Source organism: Wasmannia auropunctata, unplaced genomic scaffold (assembly GCF_000956235.1).
Source record: "Wasmannia auropunctata unplaced genomic scaffold, wasmannia.A_1.0 LD336057.1, whole genome shotgun sequence".
In the NCBI taxonomy this organism is placed as follows: Eukaryota; Metazoa; Arthropoda; class Insecta; order Hymenoptera; family Formicidae; genus Wasmannia; species Wasmannia auropunctata.
The window spans coordinates 832,464-847,040 of record NW_012026833.1 but is presented as its reverse complement, the minus strand read 5'-3'; the positions used below and the strand labels follow the sequence as shown (position 1 = coordinate 847,040).

General features: G+C 47.7%; 1 protein-coding gene across 1 annotated transcript in view; it reads right to left on the bottom strand.

The window, feature by feature from the left end:
- The window catches only part of LOC105450718 (MAP/microtubule affinity-regulating kinase 3-like), a 198,636-nt gene extending 191,849 nt beyond the window's left edge, over nt 1-6,787 (bottom strand). Inside the window, exon 1 of the mRNA XM_011690691.1 lies at nt 6,517-6,787. The gene's annotated coding sequence lies outside the window, so the exon portion shown is untranslated. The remainder of the gene's footprint in view (nt 1-6,516) is intronic.
- Nucleotides 6,788-14,577: the final 7,790 nt, after the last annotated feature.

Genomic DNA, 14,577 nt, shown 5'->3' with positions numbered 1-14,577 from the left:
TCCCCCGCCGCCCGCCCGAAAATTCCCGGTACGAGCTCGACCATAAATCCGGCCTGTATATCGCCGGGGTTCTCTCGGGGGAATTAGTGACGGCGTTTCCGCGGCGCTCGTTTCGAGCTTCCAAGTTGGCCGCCGTACGTAGGCGAGAGAGAGCGGCGCGAGATCGAGCGGGCGAGCGGGCCGAGCCGGGCCGAGCGAACGCGCGCGATGACATACGGTGCCGCACATACGATGCCGCGCGCTCGTACGAGCGCGCGCGATATGCCGTTGATTAATCGTAGGTACGATCATTAGCGGCCCATTGGGGGATAACCTGGGACGATGGCCTTACACGATGGTCGCAACGGTTCTCCACCTCCTCCTCCTCCTCCTCCTCCTCCTCCTGCTCGCTTGCCTCCTCCTCTTCCTCCCGTTAGTAGCCGACCCGGATTAATTACGGGATATCATAAATCAGGTTCACTCCGCGCGGCACCGATCGGATTCCGGTGCCGATCGAAATTATTCGATTAGGCCGACCGAACCCTATATATACGCGATGGACGCGCGTCGCGTCACAGTCGCGTTAACGATATCCAATCTCTGCGCGCGCGCGCGTGGTCTCCACACCGTCGACGTGTTGGCCGACCGCTTACACACCGACATTGATTAACGTTAAGCGTTATAATAAATCATGCTATCGCGCGGGGCAGCGTAATCTAAAAGACGATTTAGAATTCGGAATTAGGTGACTCTACATATATAAGTAACAGAAGAGTATCTGGATGACATTAAATCGCCATCGTTAATCTTCCGACGACTTATCATGAGTAAGCAGGAGAGAGCGCAGGCTCCGCGCACGAAATATATATATGTATATTCCTAACATTTAAAGCGCACGCTCTCTCGTCTCTGACTTTTCGAAACTTATATACGATATTTATATGACGCGTAATATAAAATCAATGTTACATTATTTTTCCATGTTTGAACGGGACGTCGGAATTTGTGTCAATATTATTCACGGCAATTGTAGCGCCTTGCGCGGCTTTCAATCTCTCTCTTTCTCTCTCTCTCTCTCTCTCTCTCTCCTCTCTCTCTAGCGTCGGGCGCGCGAGCTGTTTCGAATACAAATGCGACTCCGAAACGAAACAGCGTCCTCAGCGACGCGCTCTCGTCGAGGAAGGATGACTCGAATGCCATTGAGCTCTTAAGAGGCTCGCCCGGTTTTATCACGTTTCGAAGACATCGCTGCCAGCAGCTTAAAGAGGCGCGTGTTATATGCAGTATGCAGCGAGATACGCGTATATATACACACACGCGTGTCATCCGAGCCCCGGGTGCGCGGTCAGCTTCCGCGGCTAACGATAAACATATACAGTGAAACGTGGTGGTCCGCCTGCGGCGCGCGCGGACGCACTTTGATGGCTTATCGACGAAAATCAATGGACGCGATACCGATTATGTCGCGGGGCGAAGCGTATGTCGCCGGGTGTCTTGCGTTCTTGCGTCAGCGGTGATCGAGTTCTCGAACTGGGTCGCGCGTATTATACGAGTAAAGCGTTGGCGGACACCTAGAGCGTACCTTCCGCGCGTCTCTTCCTCTTTCGCTCGGATTTTCATAATTTATCGCACCGACACCGTTCGGCGCGTATACGCGGATGCGACTCGCCTATCGATTCGTATACGTTCTAAATCTAATTCATTAAAAAAATTCGAATATATATATGGGGTATAATATATCTTGTTAGTTGACGTGTCCCGATAACGCGCGGCGCGATAAAATTCGCGCTAGAAATTATAAGTATTTTTTTTTCAATCGTGGTTTATCTGGATAGCTACATTAAAGCTCTTGGTCGGAGAATCAGTTTCTGATTCCTCGGTTCACCAACTTTAACGAGTATTACTCTCGGAGAGCATATAATCTCGGAGAGAGCCGAACATCTTTTTGATGGAGTAACTTAACGGCTCTTCGACTCTCTCATAAAAATCGATCTGGCGCTTCCGAGCGTTTCCGAGCTACGGAGTTATGCGGACCGATGAGTCGGGAAAGAATGGGAAACGGCCGTAAATTCATCCGTATGGACCCGCGCCACGCGAGGCGGTTCGGAGTTCGGAGGAGAGCGAGTACACAGCGACGTATAGTATAGCGGACTTTCTCGGATCGACGTACAGCATCGTGACGGCAACGCTCGGCACCCCGTTGAAACGGGCACTTAAATCGTCATAACTCCTGCACGCGGTTCCCAGAAGGAGCGTTTATTTTCTCGCGCGCGGAGGTCTATAAATATTTTCCGGATATCTCCTTCTCGAGTAGGTTACCCTCGGCGCGCGGGTTTCACGCGCCCGTCAAGGCGGCGTCCAGCCAATAAATATACATTTGCCCAAAAACGCAAAGGGACATCCGTCAATGTCTATGCGCGGCCGTTCTTATCTCGGCTTATCAATCTCCCCCCTTACCCCTCCTCCCGCTTACCGTTGGGTTACAGCGGATTTCCTCGGCGGTTATCGGGACCTCGGAAATGCATTCTATAACGCTGATCCTAATTTCGAGAATTCCCCCCCCCCCCTCGTCGTTTTAACGAGGCGCAAACGAGGCGCTCGTTAACTTGTCATTAACGTTGCAGTCGGGCAGAAAGATACGCCGCGTGGAATACACGCTTGCGGAATGCCATCTAATTGCTGTAACTTCCGGTTTATGTAAAACGTCGGCGGGTAGTGCCAGTTTACATTTGCAGAAATAGAGTGGTATTCGCGAAACGCGCTGTCAAACGCGCTCGCTCGAGTATGACTGTATACGAATGCGCGCGGTCTCCGCGTGCTGTTGAGATATACATATATAGGTGCCCGCGTAGAATGTGGCGTACGTCAGCTTTTATCCGCGGCACGTCGTGCAAAATATAGAGGAGCCCGGCGCATATGGCATCTCTCCGCGATTCTTCGGCTCTCGAAGGCTCGAACGCGCGTCGCGCGATTCCCAGCCGGCAACAATGTGTCCCTTATATTCGAGCGGCTCTCGTATCTCGGTTTACCGAAGTCTCGTGTATCCAGCTCGCACAAGGGTCACTGGCATAGGCCAATATTTGAAGGATTTTACGCGAGTGTGAGAAACCCCGTTTTAAATGGGAACAGAGGACGCCTCTGTTTTCACGTGCGGCGGCGACCCGCGCGGCCGGCCGGCCCGATCCAGCCGGCGTCGATCGCGTTCGACGAAAATTACGAAATAACGTTGGCGCTGCCGCGCGAGAGATGGACGAAAAAAAAAAGAAGAGGACAAACGGTTAACGAGACTGGAAACAATCTGGCGATTCTTTCGAGTGGAAAATTTGAGAGAGACGCGTCAAAGGACAAGAATAAATGGCACGATCTCGGGGAATAACTTGCGCCACTTGTTGATGACGTCTGCGAATTCGCGTCGTTAAGATATTTTTAATATCTGCCTTTTCCGAGAATTGTGTCGCTCCTTGATAGAAATATTGTAGCCGGGGAGATATATCGGACATGGATATGTTATGGAGCGTCTGAATAATCTACAATCCGCAGTCCCACGACTCGCGGTCCACCTCCGAAATAATTGGCCGTGATTTATTCATATTTCCTGAATCGGATATTATTTAAAGACCTCACCGGGGGAGGGGGGGGGGCGGGCTTTCGTCGGACATGATCGTCGGACCCACGCGGAGGATACATTCGCGAGGCTATAATTATCCGCCGAGCCACAATCAACGCGACGTCAATCAATATCGGCCTCGTTCCTCAATCGATACGCGCGTCAAATGGAAAAAGAGATCCGCGAGACGCGCGCGGATCCCGCATGCATCATGCCTGGCGATGCAATAAAAGCGGGAACGAGTTTATTTTCAAAACGCGCGGATCGATCGTGCACGCCCGTCCGGTCCCTGCACCGCACCGCGCCCGACGAGCGCGAGCGGGATGATTCTCTTTGAAGTATCCCGGGTGAGTGAGAGCCGGGGCTCCGTTCTAATTATCTAAACACGGACGGGGTCCGCGTGGCGGTGGAGGCCTGCGTTTAATCAGAGATTACACATCGTAAACCGCGCGCGCGTTCCATCGCGCTCCGCTCCGTTCCGCGGCTCGTCCCGGCGGCGTTGGTACTCGCCTCCTCGTATTCGCTTCATTCTTCTCTCCCTCGAAATAGGAGCAGCGAAATCGGTCGCGCCGTGATCGATGCTATACGCCCTTAATCAGCCGATTTCCGTGTGTAAAGTTCAAACGCAAGTTCCAGCGCTGCATGCTCTGCCACTCAAAGTAACGATTGCTCGCTCTACTTTTAAGAGAAGAGCCGCCGAGACGGGAAGGATTTACGGCCTCGCGATACTGATGGAAATCGAGAAATCGAGATTAAACAAATACCCCCTTTTCATCCGCGCTCTCGTAACATTGGCGTAATCACCGGAGTTTCCTATATAGGTATACCCCCGTGAAAGTCACAGCGCTTTAAACTTTGAAGGCGCGATGTGTAACCGCGGCGGGTGTAACCGCGCGAGTGTACAACTGTTTTCATATATACTCTATATACATACATATATATGTACTCTACAAAATATCGGCGAGAGAGTCAACTTAAACAGGAGCAAGGAGCGTTTACTCCACATTATTCACACAGACCTGTCTCGCGTTTCCCTCCCTCCCCTCGTCTCGCAGCCCCTGTGTCTAGCGCCTCGACGAGCGCGGTTACGGAAATAGTTGCAAAGTCGATATATCACCTTTTAGCTCGACCCGTCTATAGGCGGTCTATAATAAAACGCGCGTTACGGCGACGTGGCGACTAAATCGAGCGACATCGCTCGCGGAAAAGCGTACACGCAGTTTTCGACGACCCGCCGCGATCGGTCCTCTCCCCCACGTCCCCTCCCCTCCCCTCTCCCCCTCGTCCATTGCCGCCGCCGCCGGTGTCTGAGAGCTTTGTGCTCGATCTCTCGAATAATGCCTATTATTAATTATCTGCCAGCGAGCCCTTCCGCCGAGTGGTACGTCCGACGCGTCACGGCGCCGCTCCTCGTATCCCATACCTTAAGCTCGCACCGTCGCCGGTAGTCACGTCAGATTTCCCGGCGACTAGATCCCGCTCATACTCGTTAATTAATTCCTGGATCGCAATCAAAGCATCCCTGCCTCCCCCCGAGCGGCGGCTCTCGTCGTCGTCATCTCCCTGCACGGTCGGCAGCCGTCCCGACTTCCGCCAGTCAACCCTTATCCATCAGTGACGTGCGACAACGGGCGGGCCGGCCTGTCGGTTTTCCTTCCCTTTGAAATGCGCGACAAGCACGTATCGCTTGTACATACGCGTGTCGAAATCATTTGCCAAATATTTGCCTGTTAAAACATCGGCGGGTTTATCCGGTTCGCGCGGGAGACTTTGCGACACGCGTGAATCCTCGCGTATATATATATATATTTGTTACATACACTTGTGCGTCGCGCGTACGTATACAGCGATCTTAATACGTACTTCGAATATTGTATACACAATCGCGGTGTACGCGCGCGCGTGTATATATACCTACACGATCTTAATACATATTTCATGATTTGATAAATCGGGCCGCGCGCCGCTTTGAATATGAATAAGACTTGTCGCTTTCGCTGGCATTGCACATTCGTCGTACATCTCGTAAACAATATTTTACCATAATCTGCTGCGGTATAATGACTGTGTTTTATGCGACGTCTGTGTCTTTCGCGTACTTATATCTCGTACTCGGATCACGCGATGTACGAAATTCACCGCTACTTAATGCATAGAATTAACGACCTCTTAATGGGCCCCGGTAAATAATAGCTCTATTATTTCTCCGCAATGGCTTTAACGCATGTACCGCAATATGAAATACATATCATATGCCCATGAAAACTCCATGACGAAGCCAATTCGTTTCGTCCGATTTTTTATACGTACATATGTATACACTCGTTATACATCGCGGACGGGACGATGCGGAAGGAGGGAAAGAAAAAGAGGCATCGACGAGAAGGGTGCGTCTGATTACGGCCCTGGCGCAAGGCCGCCCTCCCTCGAGGCGACGTACCGTGGGTCGTCGAGTCGAACCCTTTTACATCATCCTCCACAGACCATGCATTCTCCCCGACTCATGCGTGCGCCATTCACTTAGGGTAGAATCCACCGATGCACGGCATCCTGTTCTTTTTTTTTTTCATTTCCTACTGCCTATACCAAGAATGCGATGCATATCGGAGAATCGCGATCCCTCTCTCTCTCTCTCTCTCTCTCTCTCACGCGCGGAAGTATTTAAAGTCTCCCGAGACGTGCCACTATTAATATACGGCATACCTATTTTTATCCCTGACGTATAAAATTCCGCGAAATTAATCTGTGCCAACGCAAAATTTCAGTTGTTAAACTGAAGATATTCACTTGTCGATTTATGATGTTGTGAAAGTCAAAGGACACGAAAGATTTCGGGTGTCGCGGCGAATGTGTACTTCACCTATAAATCTTCCTTTGAACAGTTTAAAGTAGATCTCTCCTTAATAAATATATATAGAGATACGTCATACCTTTTTATATTGGGGTTCTCAAGTTATACGCGATTGAAAATCGAGACGTCGTCACGAATCGAAGATAAACGACTCGGATATAATTCCTCGGCGAAGTAACGATTCCTTTCGAGGCCATCCGGGCGGACACAAAGTACACATTGGCTCGCGAGAGTGGACTCGAGGAGGAAGTCCCTCCTTAGAGGTTCTCTTCCGAACCGAAACGCATTAAAGTTTCGCAACGAGCGATAAATCAGGCCGCGATGGACGCGTTCCATTTTGGGACGAACAAATAAACAACTGACCTCGTTCACCATAGTAACACCCTTACGCCGCCGGTGTCCCCCGCGGCCGCGCGGGCAGGAAAACGTAGGGGGAAAGGGATGTGGGAGAAGGAGAACGAAGATAGAATTAAAATAGGGCGTAAATCAATGGATCGGCCGACGTTAAGAGTACAGGATGGCGTGTATTTTTATAATAACATTTTTATGACCGGCCAGTCGTGGGAATGCAATTACGCTGCGAAGGAGCGGAAGCGTTGTCGGAGACATTTTGACGAAAAGGACTTGGAGGAAGAATTAATTAGAGGATTGAATTTGAATGACACACATATTTCTGATCTCCTTCCGACTTTCACACACACATTTTTTTTTATTAACATGTTTATCGAATAGAAAAACGCTGTTTCTCTATAGATGTACCACGGATATATTTTAATAACAGAGAATTAACATTCGAATCTCGAGATGAGTACAATAGAAATTCAATGGCACGTTCGCAGAAGCCAGTGCGTAGAATGGAGAGCTTTAATTCTGACCCTTTCATTTCACCGTCCCTTAGAGGGGGTCACTGGGCTATTTTCGCGACCCTCGCGCGCCCGCCAATCTCGCCTATTCATAATCAAAAGGGTCGCGAATCCTTGGGGCTTTTAGCTCAGGATAGAGAAACAATCGCGACAAATTATCCCTACCGACGATTTGCCTTAACCTTCTCGAAAACCCTTTAAAAGAGAATGACAAGTGGACCGTCCTTTATCTACATAATAGAATCGCTTATTTTGAAAAAGGTCACGGAGTTTCGAGAAGTTAATTTCGCGGCGCAGACGCGAAAAAAAGACTACGCCCCGAAAGCGACCGCGTTTTTTATTCCACAGTCGTAAAACTTCAACAAGATTATCCATCAAGCCTCTTATAATTCATAACACGATATATATCTTTGAATTAATTAGCATAAATTTCCCCTTCGCTCGAAAATTGCTCAATTTTTCTTAAAGAAAAAAATCAAGGCAACTAACTTTCGTTTAAAAAAAATGTACCTCTTATCCCTCTCAAGTAAGCGAATAAATCGTTTTACGACTCAACTTATTCAGCCACAGCATTTTTTTTTTTTAAAGAGGAAGTTTAATTGTATTGTATGTATAATCTGCTGCATTTCGTAAACCACGCAAATAATTCAGTGACGCACGGAGTAAGCCGCGACTACGAAAAAATTGCATCGAATCGCGGGAATATTCTCGACGAGATGGCTCTCTCTCTCTCTTTCTCGGGGAGACCACGTGGGTGTAAGGTGCTTGCGTGCAACAAAGTCTTGAGTTTCTGCGAAAGGCATTACGATTGACCGACTAACAGTACCCACATCCTCTCCTCTCCCGTCTCTCAAGCATTATGCTTGATGTGTCGGAGTTAAGAGCTCGCTCATTGTCGGTAGTACCTGGTAACATCATCGGCTGTCCGATCAGTAACATCGCGCATAAATATCAAGAGCCATCGACATGAACAACTCGCCTGTTTCTCTGCCGGCGCGTATACTGATAACGTCTAGATTCATTGCTCCGATCGTCACGGATTCCCGACCGCGTTCAAGTTACGAGAATATCCCCGATTTATTGCGATCACATATCTCGACGCGGAATGCGAAATTTATTTTTACATCCGTTGCGGCGAAATTTTTAAATATTTACGATTAACTCTTTGTTCCGACAGTCCCAAATAACAATTTGAATTTTATTCAGGCGATATTTGTAAATTATACATGCAAAATGATTCTCCCGAGGGAATGAGCCGAGTGAACGATTTATCGCGGGCTAAATCCTGCACGAAAAATTAATTATCGAGCGTTATAACATATTTCAAAATGACGCGATCGCGCCGTCGTTTCCGTCTGATTAACGATCGGCGGCTCGACGCTAAATGAAATTGGTCAGAGAATCCATAGCCACGGGAAGCTCCTTAATATATTTAATAACGCCGCCACCCAATCTCGCGTCCCAGCGGCGGCAGCGATTTAGGGGCAAACCCTTCGTAAATTTACTACGCGTATACAGCACGAGGCGTATACACGAAAACGTGGAATGTACTTCGGCGGAAGAAAGAGAGAGAGAGAGAGAGAGAGAGAGAGAGAGAGGGACAGCGAGAGAGAAAGAGAGACTGCGTCCCGGCGATACGCACACGAGATCGGCCAATAATAGACGTGCCTTATCGTTGTGTGGCGCCCGGTATTACAAGCACCAAAACGGTCCCCAGCCGTATATCAACCGGCGCTTCCCCTCCGTCCCCCTACCATCCCTTCCGTCGATCTCTCTGTGCGCGCTCGCGTTTTTCCCTGCCGATCACCAACGACCCCTTTGGTCAGTTCCATGGACTTTTCTCGTCGCCTTTTCATCGCGGGGAAAAACCGTTTCCGCAGCAAAACATCCATAAAACTGGTCCCTTTAGAGCGATACGAGGCCCTCGTTTTCAAGGCTGCTTCGGCCGTCCTCCCATCACCCACCCCCTCGTTCGCCTCACTTTTTTTCCCCACGGTCTTCCTCGCTCCCCTTTCGGTAAACCGAGAGCGCCAGTTGGTCTGCGCGTTTACGTGCGATTTTAAAATAAAAAGGAAGATTATATATATGTATGTGTATATAGGGCGTCGCCTTGGGAGCGATCGAGCTCTTTCTCTCTGGCCCTACTCTCATCCCGGCTTATATTCTGAGGGTACAACTCGATATGCTGTGTGCAACGAGCCTGCGCGAAATCCAAGCCGCAAATGTCGATAATGTCATCGCGATGAAGGCTGTCTGATAATCGGATTAATTAATTTCTAATTGAAGAAAATTATCTTCAAAAACATAAACATACATGTGTGGTAGTCGTTTAAGAGATTCAAGCGAGTTATTAAGCCGTTATTATATATTCATGAGTCTGCGTTTGTACTGTACAAAAGTATTTATGTATATCTATATAATATTCTTCCTTCTCGTATAGGAAAAAAAAAATCTTGTAGTCCTCATTTTCGACGTAGAAGCGTTGAAAAATGAGGCTGCTTTCACACAAAAATCATGTAAACGTCAGACGTAAATCCAACCTGCCAGCCACGCGGACCGTCGATCGCCGCGTCAATGGCCGAGGCGAATCCTCGGCTCCTGGATGGATCTCGCCACGGTTTTACGGGCAGCTTTTACGCGCTGAGAGTTTTTCCGGCGACCCCAGGTGTGTCTGGTCTGGCCCAGTGGAGCGTGTTCCCGCTGGCATAACCCACAGAGGACATTCGACGAGTAATTATTGTCCGTCGCAGTCGGCGACTCGGCCGCCGCGCGATCCAACGCGGCGGATCGACCGGCCGATCGGAGGCGCGCGGCGGCTCGGCAACGCGACGCGAAACGCCCGGGTACGTCACGGCGCTCGAACGTCGGACGTCGGGCTCGCGTCGTTCCCGCGGCCGCGGGGCCTTCTCGCGCGACGCGCGGCGACAAAAATTTGCCCGGGCTGACCTCCATTCCCCGCACACGGCGGCGATATCACACTTCACGATCGGCTTGGCAATATGGTGTAAGCCGTGCCATCGCTCCGCCGCTCGTCCACCCGCGCTGTATCACGGCGCAACTATTTTGCGGTCGCACGATCACCGTGACGACCGTGACTATACCATGTGACCCGCGTGCGCGGCGGCGTCTGTCGCGAGGTGTTCGTCGGAGAAAACGACGGAAACGGCGCTTGCTGTCCGACATCGTATTTCGTGCGTTGCGGAAAAAGAAGGAAGAACGTGAGATTAAAGAGAGATAATAAACGACTAATAATTCTATCAGAATTGCTGCTCACTGCAAATCTATAAGTGAATAAAAATGCCTTATCCGTGTAAAAGTGACAGATTATACTGTATAAAAAAATTGAATTTACACATTTAAATGTGTTCTTTTTACACGGATGAGACACTTTTTACGCATCTTAGATTTTGTAGCGCTCACACACGCTGCTTTTTACTTGGAAATTAATTTTTATTAAAATTATTATTTATTTAAATTTATTTAAAAATTACGCATTACTTCTTTTTGGCTTTCCACAGTTTTATCGGAAATTTTTGAACAATGTTATTTTAACTTATTAATTTTACTGAAGAGGATCTATAAACAAGGATCTACCCGCATGTATTAATGTTTTTATTTTTGTAATAATATATTTTATATGCATTATATCCATCCATCGTCGGCTCTTCATTGGTATTTCTCAAATTGGATGAAATTAATTTATTTTAAAATTATGATTTTATTTTAGAATTCGAATTTATTTATTTTCAGCTGCTTTCCGTTAAGGATGAAACTCCGGTTTCAATGAAAAATATTTGATGTTACTTATCGCGCGTTTACGTCTTCATTGCATTCCTCATTACTTGCCGATACGTATCATATAACGATGACGACGTGAACGCGAATGGTAATAATAAGCTAACAAATATTGACACACGCTCCGTTATCGTGGGATTTGCGCGCGCGGAAGAATCGAGTCCTTATGCGACACACAAACCGAGATATTACGGTTAATAATATACCGAGAGCGATACGGAGCGTGTTGCGACACGCGCGCGAGATAATCGGCGGGAGGGAGAAACAAATTGGAGTGGACGGAATTAAAATGTGCGAGATAACGGCGTCGTCGCAGAGCATTGAAGATGACCGATGACTTTAATATCGCTCGCATGACTAAGAAGCTAAACTGCCAAACAGAGAGAGAGAGAAAGAAAGAGAGAGAGAATAAGGAACAGAGAAAGAGAGAGCGAGAGAGGGGGAGAGAAAGAGGCATAGAATTGTGTGACCGCAGAATAATTAAATTTCTAAACTTTTACGACAATTGAAACGCATTCCGGCGGACTAACCGTCCTAACTCGCGGTCCTCGTTCCAATTTGCCTCGAGAATTTCAGCAATTAAAGGGCCCTTTCTCCAGCTCGCTCTCCGGTTTTTCGCCGGCACACCGTTTTGTCCGTAAGCGAGCGGGGTCCGGCGTCCCTCATCGCGGTAATTCTGCGCAATCCGCATTTATTGCGCGGCCACGCGGTACCTCTGTTAGTCCGCAGTTTCGGCTCCCCCCCTCGTCCCCGTCTCATTTCGTCTCCGATCCCGTCCCGCGCGATTTTGGCCTTTCCTCCCCGCGGCTCCCTGCCCTCTTACCTGCAGACCGGTCGAAATTACACGCGCCACTCGCATATGATCGCGGGCCATAAGAATCACTGACCGCAGTTCCTTCTCGTTAAATTAAAATAAATTATTTCCGACCTTTCGGAAATTCTTCGAAGAGAGCACATATTCGCGCGCTCAGTATATACCGGGAATACTGAATTATTGTCTCATGCGATCGCAAAGACTTTCCCGCGAAGACATTACGCCGAAATTCTAAATTTCGAGAGCCGCTCGAAGGAATACCGAATCTCATTACGACCATCATCGGTATCTCGCTCGCATGACGTAGGAATGGTTCCACGCGGCTTAGCGTGTTATTAGCCCTTAAACACACTATATAATCTTCGCGCGTTCATTTCCAAAACACACTATGTAATTTTCGCGCGTTCCAAACATTTCCTGCCCCGGGACGAAATATACACATCAGGCCGTATAATAGTTGCGTGTGTCCTGAACAAAAAGGATTTCGGCGCTATCGCGGTCTAAGATCGCCGGGGCGCGCGTATTAATCCGGAGCGCACCGTTACCGGCCGAATTGCAATTGTAGCGAGCCTGTGGGAGATGTCTTATCGGCTTCCGGCACTCTGACTCAGAGCCACGTCCACGACTGTGTAAATGGAAATGAGAACAGGCGCGACTTCCGTGATAAAACATGCGAGCTGCCGAACCCGCTGACCGTGCATTCCGGCGACTAAACTCGAGTAAGCTCGCGGAGCGTCCAAGCAGGCCCGTTTCGCATGCCTGACTTTCTTCCGAAGTCCTTGCGTGCGACTTGCCGTTTTCTGCGAAATGTTTAAATACGACCGGACAAACACCAACCTAGACAACGATGAGTAGCTATCTGCAAGAGACTGTATTTTCAAGACGCTCGAGACCCTCGACTACACGCTGCTTGAACGCACATGTTTCTCTTTACACAAAATCACATTTCAATTTTTTTTTCTTTAAGTTAAAAAAAAGAAATCGCCAAACTAACATTGGGCTAAATGTTATTTACGAAGAGACCAGAAGGAGAAGATTTTATTATCTATACTTACAAGTATATTTTAATTCAATATAAAATCCATTAAATTTTCGACGTTGAATAGCTCCGTAACTATACCACGAGCTGTCTCTCTGTAGTTAAAGCGACCGCCATTTCTCTCGGGTTCTCCTCTAATATCTGTGGCTCTGGGTCAGCCCCTTGTACAGGATTCTCGGAAGCAGTTCCAACGCTTACAGCGGGACCGCTCGATGAAGGGAGGTATAAGGGAAAGAGAGAGCGCCGAAAACCGCGCGCGCGGTCATAGATCGCCGCCCCAAAATGCTCGGAATAGCGAGGGGCTGATTCGGCATGCCTCGCATAATGCCTCGGTCGGTCGGTCGGAACCTTCGTATATATCGCATAATTACGGCGGCGACGTAATTTATTAAAGACGCGAAGTTATAACCGCGTCGACGCGACGTGTTTTCCCTCGTGTGTGTAGTGTATATATATATATATATATATATAATTATATACATATATATATATATATATATACATATATATATTTATAATACAGACGCGCTCTCACTTTCCTCTCACGGAAGTGGCGAACGAGATTTTGCGCCCGTCGCAACTGTCACCGGCATCACCAAAGCTGCGATCGAGTTCACTTGCCATTTAATCGAGGCGTTGCAGCGGGGTCGCAGCGACCGGTGCAAACGCGCGGATGCGCTTCGCCGATGCGTAAAGCGCAAACAAAAATGTTCCGGATCCATCGAAGCGCGCGCGAGCGCGCGATCGAGTTCACGAATCTCTCTGAAGCGTCGTATTGCAAATGGAGATACTTATTTCAATGGTATCAAAATATTAATAGTACGAGAACGTTGTTACGTTTTTTTTTTATCAACGTTTCGAATAAAATATCGTTGCGAGCAAATAAAATAATATTCTCTCAGGCGAGAATGCTATTGCATAGAATGTAATAAAAATAATATTAAAAATAATAATTCTGTTGCGTACATGAATGCTAGAAATGTAATGTATGAAAAAAAGTTATCAATTGATGAAGCGACTGTTTATATTGCTGCTTTTAACTTACGAGTAAATCTTCAGCATTATTTTATGTACTACTTTCATATTATTTTATGCACTTTCAAATATATATTTTATTTATCGTAACTTATTATTCACTAACATAATATCGGGCGGTAGTATTAAAATTTGAGAAATCGGATGTAGATCTCCAGACAGAAATCTTACATTTTTTAACTTTCTTAAATCTGTTCTTCTTATTCGCTGTGTCATTTATGTAACATTGTTTCAATAATGTCCGATATTTCAACGATCTAAAAATAAAAAAATAAAGTAGAACGCTCCACTATGATAACACTTAATTATCGAACACATTTACAGTTTTAATATTTCAACATCGACATTTTTTTCCCCTTGATAAGTTGAAAATGTAAATTAAATACGTTATCTCTCAGCAATACGTTTTTTTTCAAACATTTGCTGTAGACGCAAGGTATCGACATTTCGTTCAATATAGAAATTCTACTAGCGAGTTGAGGAGAGGGTCGACTTGCTCGAGCAAGAGTGACCGAGGTCCCAATCGGACGACGAGGATGGAAGAGCGGGCCGGGAAGGGGGGGAGGGGCGCGTAAAACAATAAGAGAGGTTTCG